The sequence below is a fragment of the Nyctereutes procyonoides genome, unplaced genomic scaffold (genome assembly GCF_905146905.1).
Source record: "Nyctereutes procyonoides isolate TBG_1078 unplaced genomic scaffold, NYPRO_anot_genome, whole genome shotgun sequence".
Lineage (NCBI taxonomy): Eukaryota > Metazoa > Chordata > Mammalia > Carnivora > Canidae > Nyctereutes > Nyctereutes procyonoides.
Window position 1 is genome coordinate 29277870 of NW_026575044.1, and position 16113 is coordinate 29293982.

A 16113-nucleotide genomic window follows, 5' to 3' on the forward strand; every position below is an offset into this window, starting at 1 on the left:
ACTAAAAAGAATGTATGAGGGAATCATGGCTACTGAGATGATTTAAGTCTAAAGTTGCTTAATATTTTCATGAGGATATGAAAAGAACAGGAAAGTAGCACATTAATTTCATAGCTTTATCAAAGCCATGAAAATAACACAGATAAAAAGAAACAGCATCTTGGGGCAGGCACCGGGGTGGCTCCGTGGGTTAAGCATCTGCTTACCCCTTAGGTCATGATCAGCAGGGAGTCTGCTTCTCTTTCTTCCTCTGCCCCTCCCCATGTCTCATGCTCTCTTCCAGGTTCTTGCTCTCCCTCTCTCAAAAAAAAAAAAAAAAAAAAAAAAAAAAAAAAAAAAAAAGGAGAATGCCTGGGTGGCTCAGTGGTTGAGCATCTGCATCTGCCTTTGACTCAGGGCGTGATCCTGGAGAATCAAGTTCCACATCGGGCTTCCTGCATGGAGCCTGCTTCTCCCTCTGCCTATGTTTCTGCCTCTCTCTTCTGTGTCTCTCATGAATAAATAAATAAAATCTTTTTTTTTTTTTTAAAAAAAGAAAAGTAGCATCTTAAAGAGATGAAGTATTTAATATAATTTATTAGGTTTTAGAGGATGATATGGTACTATCATTGACTTTTAAGCTTTAGTTTTTGTGGGTGTTGAGAATGAGTTTCTAAATAGTCTAACTACTGACTTTCAATATTATTTGTGGATTTGGGAAATGGGTGATCCAAACTGATTTATATGCTTATTTCCATTAAAAATAAATATATTTTCAAATAAGAACACAAACTGGGAGTAGATCCTTATAATGCATTAATAACAAAGGACTTTATCTAAAACTATTGAAGATTTAAAAAGCCAAAAACCACAACCCAGAATGTACTTTATCGCGTGTATACACTAGAGATACTCTATATGATACACAAAAATATGTAAAAGACCTTATAGTAGACATAGTTACAATAGCAAATATATTTTAAAACAACAAATGTTCATCAATAGGAGAATGGTGTACAAAAACAATGGAACTTTATACAGTAGTAAAAGAATGAAAGAAAGCTATTTATAAAAGCACAATCTCAAAAATGTACTAAACAATAAAATATCCCAGAATGATTTGTAGAGTATAATATTCATTTAAAGTTGTAAAACTGGGATCCCTGGGTGGCGCAGCGGTTTGGCTCCTGCCTTTGGCCCAGGGCGTGATCCTGGAGACCCGGGATCGAATCCCACATCGGGCTCCCGGTGCATGGAGCCTGCTTCTCCCTCTGCCTGTGTCTCTGCCTCTCTCTCTCTCATTCTATGTGACTATCATAAATAAATAAAAATTAAAAAATTTAAAAAAAAAATTTAAAGTTGTAAAACTGAATTTATTGTTATGAGATACATATATAACAAAAATAAACTGAAACTATGGAGATTATAATTTTGATGGTTTTAACTTTTGGTGAGGGAGGAAGTGAAATGTGACCATTGAATAATACAAATAAGTGTTAACCACCTATTTCTTAGTTTGCATTGTAGAATACAAGGTCTTTTATTTTATGTTGCTATGTAATATTTCATAAGTATATTTAAAACAATTGCGAATAAAATCACGAGATAAAGAGGGCTTTTATTTATCAGGAAGATAAATAGCTCAGAAATTTTGTTTTAGCAATGAGAAAGCAAACAAAATTTGAAGAATATAGTGATTTGCTAAGATTATAGCCTAATGTGATGAAACAAAAGGAATTGTAAGTGTAACATGCTAGTAAAGTATGGAAACAAGAATTGTAATAAAAAAACTTAGCTTTTGCCAGAAAATGCCAGAAAGCTTGAATAGATGGAAGGGAAGGTGAAAGTCCCAATTCAAATCTATAAACTATAAGCTGATTGCAGGCATTTTATTCTTTCATACCTTTTTTTTTCATTTATGCATTTTTTCATTTTCAACAAGATCCTGCTGAACTCCTTTTATGTTACAGATACTGTGGTGTAGATCTGTATTGTCCAATTTAGTAGCAGTTAGCCATATGTGGCTATTTAAATTCAAATTAATTAAAATGAAACAAAAAAATTCCTGGGTTATATTAGCCAGATTTCAGGTGATCAGTAGTGATTCCAAGTGATTATGTGGCTAATATAATGCCTACTGTTTTAGATAACATAGATTTATAACATTTTCATCACTGTTGAAACTTCTATTTAATGCTGCTGTTGCAGATGGTAGGACTACAGCAGTGAACAATACAGGTTTTGACTTCTAACAGAAAAGAGAAAACAAAGGAAAAGATTATAAAAATGTATTATCATGTTAAGTAATAATGAGCCATTAAAAAATAAAGCATAGTAAACGGATAGAGCATAAGTTGTATGCTCTGATGAAGTGGTTCTCATAAGAAATCATAACTATGGAAAGAAAGACCTTTCTATTTATTGGGAGGGGGTTGAACCAAGAAATGTGTGGCTTCATGAATGCCAAGATAAACAATTATTTTTAGAAGACAGCATAAAAGAGAGTTCTAGTAAGGTAAGAATTTTGAAATTGTAATTGGAAATAATAAATCAAGAGGGGAAAGGAGGTTATGGACTTTCCAGCCCAAGTAGAGGGATAAGACAAACCAGTAGTGGGATACTCCTCCACTATCAGAAAAGAGGGAGGCCATGAAACACACAGATGTGATTGGTTTGTGGGTTTGGTGATAGGAAATTAGAATTTAAATTCAATTCCTTCAGGATGCCTGGGTGGCTCAGTGGTTGCGCTTCTGCCTTCAGCCCAGGGCATGATCCTGGGATCCAGGATCAAGTCCCACATCAAGTGCCTTGCAGGGAGCCTGCTTCTCCTTCTGCCTATGTCTCTGCCTCTCTGTGTCTCTCATAAATAAATAAAATATTTTTTTAAAAAATCCAATTCCTTCTACTTCCTCTCTGAAGTGGGAGGTGCTATCTTTCAAAAGAGAGAAGTTGGGAATAGAGTTAAAGAAGAAATAAGATTTGGGGGGATCCCTGGGTGGCACAGCGGTTTAGCGCCTGCCTTTGGCCCAGGGCGCGATCCTGGAGACCCAGGATCGAATCCCACATCGGGCTCCTGGTGCATGGAGCCTGCTTCTCCCTCTCCCTCTGCCTGTGTCTCTGCCTCTCTCTCTCTCTCTCTCTGTGACTATCATAAATAAATAAATTAATTAAAAAAAGGAAGAAATAAGATTTGAAACCATTGATGTCTAAATATTTTTAGCTTGAAATTAACATTCCCCTTATCACTCCATTTTTATGACTCTATTCCTCCTCAGAACCCCATTTATGGAACTAAATTCTCTATTCATTTTTCTCTCAGTGGAACCCACTCCAGCTTTGATAGTCTAGCCCATTTTAGTCACCAAAACTGTAATTTTTCATTCTCTTTTCCAGTAGCCTTATATTCTAATGATGCAGGCTATGTACGATCTACTCAGGAATCTTTCTTTGGTAGTATACTAATAATGTTTAACAACCACCTCTGATTTCCATGGTATAAATTTTCTCACCATGGTTGATTTCAAGCTTCTATGTGGCCTCAATTGGCTTGCAAAATTAGTGAAAATCTAACACCCAGCTTTCTGGCAAAACTCATGAAGGACTTGGAGTTGTACTCTATTAGCAAGTTAACAAGTCAGCCTGCCATGATGATGAAAACAGCTTGAGGGTTCCAAGCAGTGACCAGGACCAAGATGAATGAATACTTTGGACAAAAATTGGCTGAAATGCTATCGACCTTTTTTGTGGTTATTCATTTCCCCTTTTTAGGACTGGTTCTAAAGTAATAACTATTTACAATTACCATTTCTGGGTCATTCTAAACTTATTCCTGCCTTTAGGACTTTTGCAGCTATTCCTGGGTAACTCTTCCCTAAAATCTTTTGGCACATTCTCTCAGTTTATTACAATCAGACATCACTTTCTTAAAGAGGATTTCTCCTTGGAATACTGCTTAAAATAGACACCCTCCCACTTCCATACTATCTCCTCTAGGTACTGCTCTGTTTGTGTCCCACATGATGTGATGGGCTTATATTCATGATCATTGTCCAAAATTTTTTCTAAGTTCCGTTGTGATGTATTCTTCTATATGGGTCATTTATAATTTATTTCTTCATTTACACAAGGCTGGAGATTTTCTAGGTATCATTTTTTCCCTTTATGACTTAATTTATTTTGAACTTTTTATTTCAAAATAATTATAGAATCACAGGAAATTGCAAAGAAATATACAGAGAGGTTTTGTGCTTGTTTCAGCTATCATTCCTCAGTATTAACATCATAAGTAATGATACTACAATAGCAAAAGCATAAACTATAGAGCTTACTCAGATTTCACCATAATACATGCACTTATTTTTGTATAGGTGTATAACACTATGGAATTTTATCACGTGTAGCTTTGCGTAAGCACCACCACCATCAAAATACTTAACTGTACATCATCATAACACTACGTGATGTTACTTTTCCACCTCTAGCTCACTGATCTGTTCTCAATCTCTATATAATTACATTATGTCATGAATAAAAGCCTACTATATAAGCTTTTGAGATGGGCTTTTTTTTTTTTTTTAGGATTTTATTTATTTATGCGACACACAAAGAGAGAGGCAGAGACACAGGCAGAGGGAGAAGCAGGCTCCATGCAGGGAGCCTGACATGGGACTCAATCCCGGGTTTCCAGTATCCCACCCTGGGCTGAAGGCGGCGCTAAACTGCTGGGCCACTGGAGCTGCCCTGAGATGGGCTTTTTTTTTTTTTTTTTTCAGTTAGCATAATTAATTTGGGGTTCATTCAAGTTGTTGCATGCATCAATAGTCTGTTCCTTTTTATTGCAGGATTTTATTCTGTGGTATAGATATATTACAATCTGTTTCACCACTCACTCACTGTAGGACATTTGGGTGGTATGCAGTATTTGGCAAGTCTGTTTTTGCCTTTTTTTCCCTTGCCTGAGAAGATCTATCTAGAAAGATGCCATGGTCGATATCAAAGTTACTGCCTGTGTTCTGCAGGATTTTCATGATTTCATGTCTCACATTGAAGTCTTTAATCCATTTGAACATTTTTTAATGTATGGTGTAAGAAAGTGGTCCATTTCATTCTTTTGCATGTTAGTGTCGAGTTTTAGCTAGTATAAACAATGCTTCTAAGAATATTACATACAAGCTTCTGAGTGAGAGTAAGTTTTTATTTCTCTTGGATATACGTTCAAGAGTGCAACTGCTAGGTCATATCTGCAAGTCCATTTTTAGTTTTAAGAATTGCCAAACTATTTTCCTAAGTAGCTTTATTATTTTATATTCTAATCAGCAATGTATAGGTGACCTAGTTCCTCCACATCTTTGCAAATGTTGGGTGTTAAAAACTTTTTTTGTTTATTTTGTTTTAGCCATTTTGGTAGGTATATAGATAGGTCACTGTGGTTCAATTTCCACTTCTTATTGCTGGGCAGAGATAGGGGTTCTAGCTCCCTGTTAGGCCTCCACTGACTTCTTAGCTGGGAGAGGTAGGAGTGCTTAGTTATTGCTTCCTATGTGATCTCCACTGAACCCATGTAGAGGGTGTAGCCTCGTGCCTGCTGGATTATGGTTAGAGTTGTGATTCACCATTAAGAATCCTTGTACTCTACCCCAGTACTTCATTATTGCTGTTGGGATGTGTGGAAGTCCAGGCTCCCCACACAGTATTCATTGACAATGAATGGGGAAAGGCTTGACTCCAACCAGTGGGATGAAAGTTCTGCATTCCTATTTGACTTCTGACATCGCCCCTACAGGAAGACTGGGGTGCCTTGTAACCACCTACCAAGGATGGAAATAGTCTAGGCTCCTCACAGCACTTTTGGGGGGGAGGGGGCACAGTTTTTTCTCTGGTGTTTGGGTGGAGTAGAGAGGTTAATGTCTAAATGCATTCTCTCTTGCTCAGTTGCTCTTTTCCTGGTCCCCTGACTAGAGAGAGCAGGCTTCTGTTGGAGATTTATTTGATCTGCACCCACTGGCATTTCCGAGTTGCTGATTTCTGCAACTTCAAGTTAGGATATATGACACTAAAAATCTTAGAAACTAGGGATCCCTGGGTGGCGCACCGGTTTGGCGCCTGCCTTTGGCCCAGAGCGCGATCCTGGAGACCCAGGATCGATTCCCACGTCGGGCTCCCGGTGCATGGAGCCTGCTTCTCCCTCTGCCTGTGTCTCTGCCTCTCTCTCTCTCTCTCTGTGACTATCATAAATAAAATAAAAATTAAAAAATAAATAAATAAATAAAATAAAAATTAAAAAAATTAAAAAAAAATCTTAGAAACTCACCTCATTGTTCTTCTGGTTCCAAGGTGCATATTCAGGCTGCCTTCTTCCTTCCATCGCTCCACCTTTTGTTTTAGGTCTTTATTACACTTAGGGGAAGGAATAGGGATAAATACACTCACTCATCTTTCTGAAAGCCGAGGTCAAGACTTTTATGCTTGCTTTTGTATTTTTCATCTTTCTATTACTGCATGCTTCATTCAAGATCTTTTTTTTTTTTCTGAACTTGTTCTACTAATTCTTTCTTCAGCTTTGTCACACCTGCTTTTTAAGTTTACTAGTGAGTTTAGAATTGCAGGTATAGCAGTTTGCAGTTCATATACTCCTGACAGACTTATCAAATCTGCAGTATCAATGTTCATAATTTTTATTTCTGGAATTTTAAAATGTGATGTTATATTTATAAACATCTTAAACATAGGTGGTTTATATCTGGTAAGTTCATTATCTGGGGTATCTTTGGGTCAGTTTCTGTTATCTTTCCTCTTTTGGTGATTTCTATTATCTAGTCTCTTTATGTGTGGGGTTACCTTCAACTTTATACTAGGCAAGAATCACGAGAATTACTTTCTTTGTTAAAGCTTCTGAGTCATCCAGATGATCTGTGACTGGGCTTCAGTCCCTGGGCAGTCCTCACATTGACTTTACTTCTGTTTCATTCTATTGCTTAAAATACAAACTTCTGGCATCTCATTTCTAGGAATGAGTTAATTTTCCAGGGCACCTACACTACAGAATTTAGATTGTATCTTTTGTTTCCAAAGTTTTGTGTGGCATTACAAGTACTGTCTAGCCTCTCAGCTGCCTGTCTCACATCAGATATTGCCCTTGGGAAAAGTAGCCTTACATGCTGGTCTCACTTCTGTAGATTTCTATGTTCTACTAGATCTTGGCCCAGGTATTTATTCCTATTTCTACGTAGTTCGAGATGCTTTCATGAATATTTAAAAAATACATTTTAACCATATTTTTAGTAGTAATTTGTAAGAGTATTTATCAAGTTCTACATCAGTATAACAAATTTTCTTATATTTTTCTGTAATTTTGTATAGAAAATATAACTCTATGTTTCAACTACAATCATCATTGAATTAAAAAATTAAATATTGCTTTACAGTAAAATTTAATTATGTACTTTTAGATAGCTTCCTTTCTTTTAATAAGTTAGTCTTAATAAAGTAGACTGACTTATTCAAAGGAGCTGGACTTGGGATTGGGTATTCTTTCATAGCACTCATCCCTAAGCTATCCTTTTATACTGAATGAATTTGCTCATTTCAGTAAGGATTTCCTTATTTGTAAAATTTTAAAAAAACTAGATTATTTATAATCTGTAAACTCTATGATGTTTTAGGTCAACAAATTAAAAGAGGTAGCTATTCTATGTTATAGAATTGCTGTCTTTCCGTTAAGTAGCTTAAATTTCTAATAAATATTGATTTATAGAATTATGGCAGAATAACTTGTTAAATATAGGGATGTTGTCAGCAATGTCAAAACTCTATAGGACAAAATATTTGATTTCTATATTGATAAATTGGAGAGAAAATAAACCTCATAAAGAGAATTAAAAAGAAAACTTACAGATTAAAGAGAATTAAGACATTTAGGTTGAATGTTATACTTGTAACATTATTCCAAAAAACTTTCAAAAACAGGAAAAAATATAAGACAATGAAAGAAATGCAAATGCTAAATATGTTTAGTGGTATTATTGCTATGTTTTTAAAAAATCTTCAAATATTTACAAATGCAATACTTCAACATTTGAGATTTGCCTAACTATGATCAAGGGTAGGTTAGACAGGGTAGTAGGTGGGGATATAGAATTCATACTGGCCATTAGTTAAAAGGACCCATAGATGCATTATACTTTCTCTTACCTTTGTATGTATTTGACTTTCTCTATCATAAAATGTTTAAAAAAAAGAACCGAAGGAAAAGCAAAGAAGAAATGATGATAAAGTTTAACCTTATCATAGAAAATGAACCATTATAGGTTCCAGAATCTCTTATAGAGATAAGGCTTATAGTCCACAGTTACAATGACAAATGCTAAATAAAATCTAGTCCCCAGGCAAGATGCCTATTTAAGTTGCAAGCAAAACAGAGGATTTAAGATCCTTTTATGAGGACTTTTATAGTTGGTGTTCCCCAAAAGGATCATAATAGTTCTCATTGGAAGAGTATAGAAGAGTATACTGTCAGATTTCCTTACATTTTTAACATAATTTAGTATTGATTTTTATATATTTATATTGAGAAGTAGAATGATCAGTTCTTGAATGGACAATTTTAGTCTAATTAAATGTATACTACTTTTGATTCATAACATTTAAATATTTTTCTTTCTAACTAGGTTTCAAAATATTATAAAAACCATGCCTGAAAGTAAGACAATTTCCTGTTCTCACATTGGAGGTGATCAAGCCAAGAAAAGTAAGTTTATCATTAAGTGATTTTCTTTGAAACTAGGTCATTGGTAAGTGCAATTAAATAAATCATAGAAGATAGCTGCAAAGATAGTAGTCTTCTCCAGGACAAAGGGTTACACAACCAAACTTACTGGGACCAGGAAGGTGAGGTAAGTGAAAGGAATAATCAGTTTAAGGAAAACCCTTGTCTGGATTATAATCAATTTATTTTATAATTACCACTGAACTAAAGTATAGGCAATATAATATATAAGTAGTACAGCAGAGACAGCTCTTACTGGCTCATGTGAGCCAATCACATATATCTCAACTCTACTCCACTGATTGCTTGAAATTGTCTGGTTGATAACAACTGCTAGGTATGAAAATTATACCAGCACCCATTGAAGATAAACACAAAATTAATAATGAAAAATACTTTGATAATTCTATCTTTAAAACTGTATTAGATTTATTTCATTACTTTGCATTCTGACTTTGCATTGATGTCTTTGCATGATATAGAGCAGAGGTCAGCAAATTATAGCCCATGGGCCAAATTTGAACAGCAGCCCTTTTTCTACAGCCTCAATGCTAAAAATGGTTTTATATTTGTAAAGCATTGTAATAAAAAGGAAAACAGAAGGAAAAACAAAAGAAAAAGGAAAGAGGAATATGCAACAGAGATTGCATGTGGCCCACAAAACCTAAAATTTTTACTATCTGGTCCTTTATAGAAAACATTTGCCAATCCTTGGTATAGAATTTTGCCTTGAGTACTGGGAACAAGTCTTTGTAGTTCATTGATAGTCAAGTTATCCATTGTTGCATGAATGCTACATAATAACCAACCAAAAAATGCAGGTGCATATAGCATTATAAACATTCATTTTAGTTCACTTATGCAGGAGTATGCTGGATAGTTCTGCTAATCTCAGGTGGGCTCAGGATGGCTCACTCATGTATCTGCATAAGCCACAGGTCAACTAATCACCACTACTAATTTCACTCATTTGGGGTTTGATCTTTCACAGGCCTATGGCTGGGAAAACTGGGCTGATTCATCTCTGCATGGTGTCTCTCATAGTCCTCCAGCAGCTTTGATCTCATGGCTTGAGAGGAGGAACAGAAGCTCACAAGGCTTCTTGAGGCCAAGGTTCAAAATTGGCACACTATAATTTATTTTATTTTATTGGCCAAAGCAGGTCATGTCACAGGATCAGCCCAGAGTCAATGATATGGGTTAAAGCTAAAGTTCACCACCATCTTTTGGTGATGAATGCTGCAAAGTCACACTGAAAGGAAGGTGAATACCGGGAGGAAAAACCTATTGGGACCATTATTTTAATCCGGCTACCACAATTTTATTTGGGGTTACAAAAGAAAGCAATCATTTAGTAATTTCAAACATGGTTGAGGATATTACACAAGGGATTTCATATAGGATTACCAATCTTGGGTAGGATTTTAGTACTCATCACCACATTTACTTTCACAGTATTTCAATAACTTTGGTTTTTAGCTCTTTATTCACTCTACCAATATTAGTTGAGAAAAATCATGGCATTTAATTGTCACAGAGCTTATGTATTGCAGTTTAAGAAAAAAAATTTGTTTTGGAAATTGATTTTAATCTCATATTAGAAATATGGGCTGGGGGGGGGGGGAAATCCCTGGGTGGCTCAGTGGTTTAGCGCCTGCCTTTGGCCCAGGGTGCAGTCCTGGAGTCCCGGGATCGAGTCCCATGTTGGGCTCCTGGCATGGAGCCTGCTTCTCCCTCTGTCTCTGCCTCTCTCTCTCTCTCTCTCTCTGTCTATCATGAATAAATAAATAAAATCTTAAAAAAAAAAGAAATATGGGCCAGGTCATTCATTTAAAACAATTTTCCCAAAGACACAATTTGGAAAGAAGATAATCAAATCACACTTGTACATATCTTTTGTTTAAATACTTGAAAAGAACTTTTTAAACATTTTGGATTATAGTGTTAATTAAAAACTAATTTGTTTCAAGACTTTTGAGATCCAAGCTGATAGTTTCTCTTTGAAAGACCTGATAAAGTCTATATTTTGTATTGTAATAGAACGTGACCAGTCTACACTGGTTTGCCAGCCAAAAAATCCTATGTGTGGTACATCAGGAGAAAGTTAATCATATTAAAAAAGGCAGGCCACCTGTATTTAGTCTATATAATGGACAACACAAATATAACCACATACCACATTATTTGATAGAATATGAGTATTCTATGATACAGATTATTTCTGTACATGCATAGGAGTTGGAAAATAATATGATAAATTGTTTTTGGTATCTGCTTAATAAGTTTAGAATTTTGTAATTAAATGACATTAGAACTAATATTCGTAATGCTGGCATAAATACTGATTACCAGTTAAAATTACCTTCTATCTCTTTGGCGTCATACCATTATTAAGCTCCCCATCCTCTGTGTAAACCAGCCAACCCCTATAAAATACATTCAGCTCATTAAAGCATTGAGATGTCTATGTTCAAACTACAGAAATTTATCAGACCTCAGTATTTATTGCTGTCTTGGCAAATTTCAAACTTTTAAGCCCAAAGCAAGCTTTACTGAATGATGTACTGAACCTAATTATGTACCAACCTTTGAAAATGTTTGTCATTAACTCTGTCATTAATATCACAGGAACACAGTGTGAGGTCTTATTTATTAACTTCTACAAGATGATATTCAGCATAAAACTTTTCTTAACATCAAAAATGATGTTTTTCTTATGTTGTGTCAATCATCATGAAACTACTATGGTCATATCAAAATTCTTATACTATAAACATAGAAAATTGGATAATTGTTCTGTGCTCTCAGCTGAAATAATTAAACAAATTATCAAATGTTTCCAAACTGTTCTGTATAGCCACAGCCATATATTAGAGCATGCTGACCAACAGTTTTTCAGATGACTCATATTTACAAATAGCTCTGGGAGAATAATTTCTACTATAATTAACAGCATCTTTTTACAAACTTATTGCAGGTAATGTGATTTTTTTAGGCAATATTTTTAGTAAATACAAAACTGCATTTCATGGCAGTATCACATATTTATTTGAATTATAATATTGATACTGCATTAGTTTTTCTATTTATTGTATTTCACAATGTATCTTTTCCATATTACAGGCAGAGGCTGTATTACTTTTTTTTTTTTAAATTAGTGCCTTATTTGTTGGAATAGGAAATATTTCATACGTTAAAAATATCTGTAATAGGGGATCCCTGGGTGGCGCAGCGGTTTGGCGCCTGCCTTTGGCCCAGGGCGCGATCCTGGAGACCCGGGATCGAATCCCACATCAGGCTCCCGGTGCATGGAGCCTGCTTCTCCCTCTGCCTATGTCTCTGCCTCTCTCTCTCTCTCTCTCTCTGTGTGACTATCATAAATAAATAAAAATTAAAAAAATATATCTGTAATATATATGTAAAGTATGAAGAATATTGATAAAAATGAGTATCTGTGCACTAATAACCAACATTAAGAAATAGAACCCTGAGTTTTCTCACCTCTCCTAAAACACATTTAGCTTTGTGTATTATACATAAAACTAATGCTATATATATATATAGTTTTATATGTTTAATCATATTACAATTTTAACTCTTATTAATTCACTAATAACTTAGATCATCTGAAAATAATGAGGTTTGTTTTTTCACTTTCTTCCCATTATAATTTTATCACTTTCTCTCTTCTATTGCTAAGTCTAGATCCTTTAGAACTCTGTTAAATGAAACAATAAAAATATGAACATTTATCTTCTTGTTCCTGATTTTTATTTTTTTTATTTTTTTAAATTTTTAAATTTTTATTTATTTATGATAGTCACACAGAGAGAATGAGAGAGAGGCAGAGACACAGGCAGAGGGAGAAGCAGGCTCCACACACCGGGAGCCCGACGTGGGATTCGATCCCGGGTCTCCAGGATCGCACCCTGGGCCAAAGGCAGGCGCCAAACCGCTGCGCCACCCAGGGATCCCTGTTCCTGGTTTTTAAAATGATATTTTTAATGTTTCACCATTAAACATAATGGTATTTTGAGATTATAACGTACTATAAATTATGAACATGTATTGAATTTTATGAATGTTTTTTCTATACCTACTGAAATTTTTCTGTGATTAAATTTTTCTTCTTTAACCTTTAAATTTAATGAGTTGCATAAACAGATTTTCAGTTGTTAAACTTTTCATTCATGGGACAGAATTAACTTACTGTAAAAAATTTTTTTAATATATTGCTGGATTTAATAGTTATTTGTTTAGGATTTTTGCATCTATGCTCTGGAATAACATTGGTCCCTAAATTTGTTTACTTACCTTTTTTTTAGTCCAGTTTTGTTAGCAAGGTATTTATAACTTCACAACTGGATTGGAAGAATGTTTCTTCATTTTCTATTCTCTGAAAAAAATATATTTTAATTAATTTTCTTGAATGTTTTAGTGAACTTATGACTTAATTTTTAGAGAAACACTATTGATATAAGTTATTGGTTATAGGACTACTTAGGCTTTCTGTTTATTCTTAATTTACTATTGGCAAGTTACAGTTTTTTCTTTTAAGAATTTGTTCATTTGGTTAAATCTTAAATATATTGACACAACACTGCTAATACCTTTTACTTTACATGCAGTTATTCCTACTTTATATTCATAATATTGTATTTTTTTTCTGTTTCTTCTGCCTTGTTAATCAGTTTTGCCAGATGTGTTCAATTTGTGCCAAACTTTTCAAAGTGGTAATTTCTGATCTTTTTAATTATCTCTAGAGTTTGTTGTTGTTGTTGGTCTGTTTTCTATTTTATTAATTTCAGATATTATTACCGCTTCTCTTCCTTCTACTTTCTTTGGGTTTGTTTTTCCACATATTTTTTTATCTTTTTTTTAAAATTTATTATTTATTTATGATAGGCACACAGTGAGAGAGAGGGAGAGTGAGAGAGAGAGGCAGAGACACAGGCAGAGGGAGAAGCAGGCTCCATGCACCGGGAGCCCGATGTGGGATTCGATCCCGGGTCTCCAGGATCGTGCCCTGGGCCAAAGGCAGGCGCCAAACCGCTGCGCCACCCAGGGATCCCTGTTTTTCCACATATTCTTAATTTGGATGCTGAGATAACTATTTTTTAGATCTTTTCTGATATAATTATTTAAATTATTTTTAAATATATAATTTAATTACATATTAAATATATTAAAATATTTAAATTATATATTTACATAATATATAAAATATATGATTAATCATATATTGAAACATTAAAATGATTAAATATAAATGTATTTAAAATATTTAAATATAATTTAAATAATTTTGTTTAGTATAATTATTTAAAATTACAAATTTCCCTTGAGATATCATAGATAAAATAAAATGGACTAGACTGTCAAATCAGACCCATTTGAAGCAGAGATTTACTCAACTGTTCTGGGTAATACTGTTTAACTTTTAAAAACTTATACTCACATATCATAAAATTCACCTCTTTAAAGTGTACAATTCAGTGTTTTTAATATAATCACAAAGTTGCGTGACTATCAATGGTATTTAATTCTAGAATACTTGCATAACCTCTAAAAGAAGCCCTATACCATTACCAGCCACTCTTTATTCCCCATCCACCCAGCCCCTATGTGCCTTGGTAGGGATATCACAGGACTGGTGTGTGTTGACTACTTTCTGCTGAAAACGGGTACCACAACCACCCTGGAGGACACCCACAACATGCAGTTGATGAAGTTCAGGGTAAGGCCTGTCATCACCTTCGCAGTGGAGGCCAAGAACCCTGCAGACCTGCCCAGGCTGGTGGAGGGGCCGAGGCAGCTAGCCAAGACGGACCCCACGGCACAGTGCATCATTGAACAGTGAGTCCTGGGAGCACCCAATCGCGAGTGCCAGTGAGCTAGCTGCGTTTGGGGACCTGCCTAAAGAATCTGAAGGAGGAAGGACCACACCTGCCTTCCCATCAAGAAATCCGACCTAGAGTCAAAGGTGCTCTGCCTATCCCAAAGCTCCAAATAGATACACTCTGCTGTACCTGAGGGTGTGGCCCCTCCCGGACCACCTGGCAGAGGACTGCAACCGGGTTGAGGTGTGGAGCCGCCAGTAATTGAAGTAGCGGTACCCTGCCTAGACCCACCGGATCCGGTTGGTGTTCTTGGCCTGATGGCCTCGGCCCAACATCTTCAACATCACTGCACAGTACCTCGGCAAAGTCAAGGAGACCACGGTGGCTGGATGCCAGTGGGGCTGCCATGCCAGGAGAACGTGCGAGGCGTGGGCTTTGACTTCTGCGATGTGGCGCTGTACAAGGACACCATCCCGACCACCCCACCGGTGGCACCGTCTCTGCTGCAGCACATGGACAGCCGGCACCAGCCTATCCACCCGGCGGAGCTTCAGCGGCTGGAGGAACTGGCTGGCGGCCTCTACAGTGTCTTCAACAGGAAGGAGGGCCACGTGTTCGAGGAGTCCCAGGTGGCTGGCACTTCCATGTGTATCGTGAAGGCCTATTGCTCCTCAAGGAGTCCTTTGCTTTACTGCTGACCTGAGTGGAGGCCAAGCCTCCCCCAACTGCATGCTTGGCAACCGGCAGATGCTGTCGGGGACCCCGTGGACCACAGCGGCCGCCCCAGCCCAAGCACAGTGGAGTCGCGCAAGCGCAAAGCCCTGTACGAGGGCCTCTCAGCCCCACGTGACTTCCTGGACAAATTGTGGGCGGGGCTCCCGGCAGCTCCCACGCCCCGCTTTCAGGGGCCTGAGCAGCCGCGAGCAATGGCGGCCGTCTCAGGGCGTTGGCCGAGTGCTGGAGCCCTGTGTGGCACGGCCTGTCAGCTTTCCGCGCCCCGCTCGGTGCCGTCACTCAGCATAAGCCCTGTGGTCGTTTCTTTCAGTATTTATCTCAAGATTTCAGAGGTAACAGAAATGCCCTCAGAGCCGGGATTTATTTGCCCGGGAAGGCTGGGAGAGGCCGGATGGGACACCGTTCTGGACATTGCATATGAATGAATCTGTGGAATAGTTGGCTTTGTGCGTCTGTCTTCTATTAAACTAGAAAAACTTCTGGTTTTGGAATTTCAAGGTTCCATTTTATGGCTGAATAGTATTAACGTTGTATGCATATTCCACATATTGTTTATACATTCGTCACTAGATGGATATTTGTGTTTCCTCTTTGGGGCTCTCATGAATAACGTTCTTAGTATTTGAGTACAAGTTTTTATGGGGGCATATGTTTTTATTCCTGTTGGGTATACACATAGGACTGGAATTGCTGGGTCATTTGGTAACTTGATGTTTAACTTTCTGAGTAATTGCCATTTTTTTCCCCCATAGCAGCTACAGTATTTTACATTCCAAATAGCAGTATGTGAGGATT

General features: G+C 36.6%; 1 pseudogene; it reads left to right on the top strand.

Moving 5' to 3' along the window:
- LOC129508646 (elongation factor 2-like) overlaps window positions 1–15743 on the top strand; it is a 30985-nt pseudogene extending 15242 nt beyond the window's left edge.
- Window positions 15744–16113: the final 370 nt, after the last annotated feature.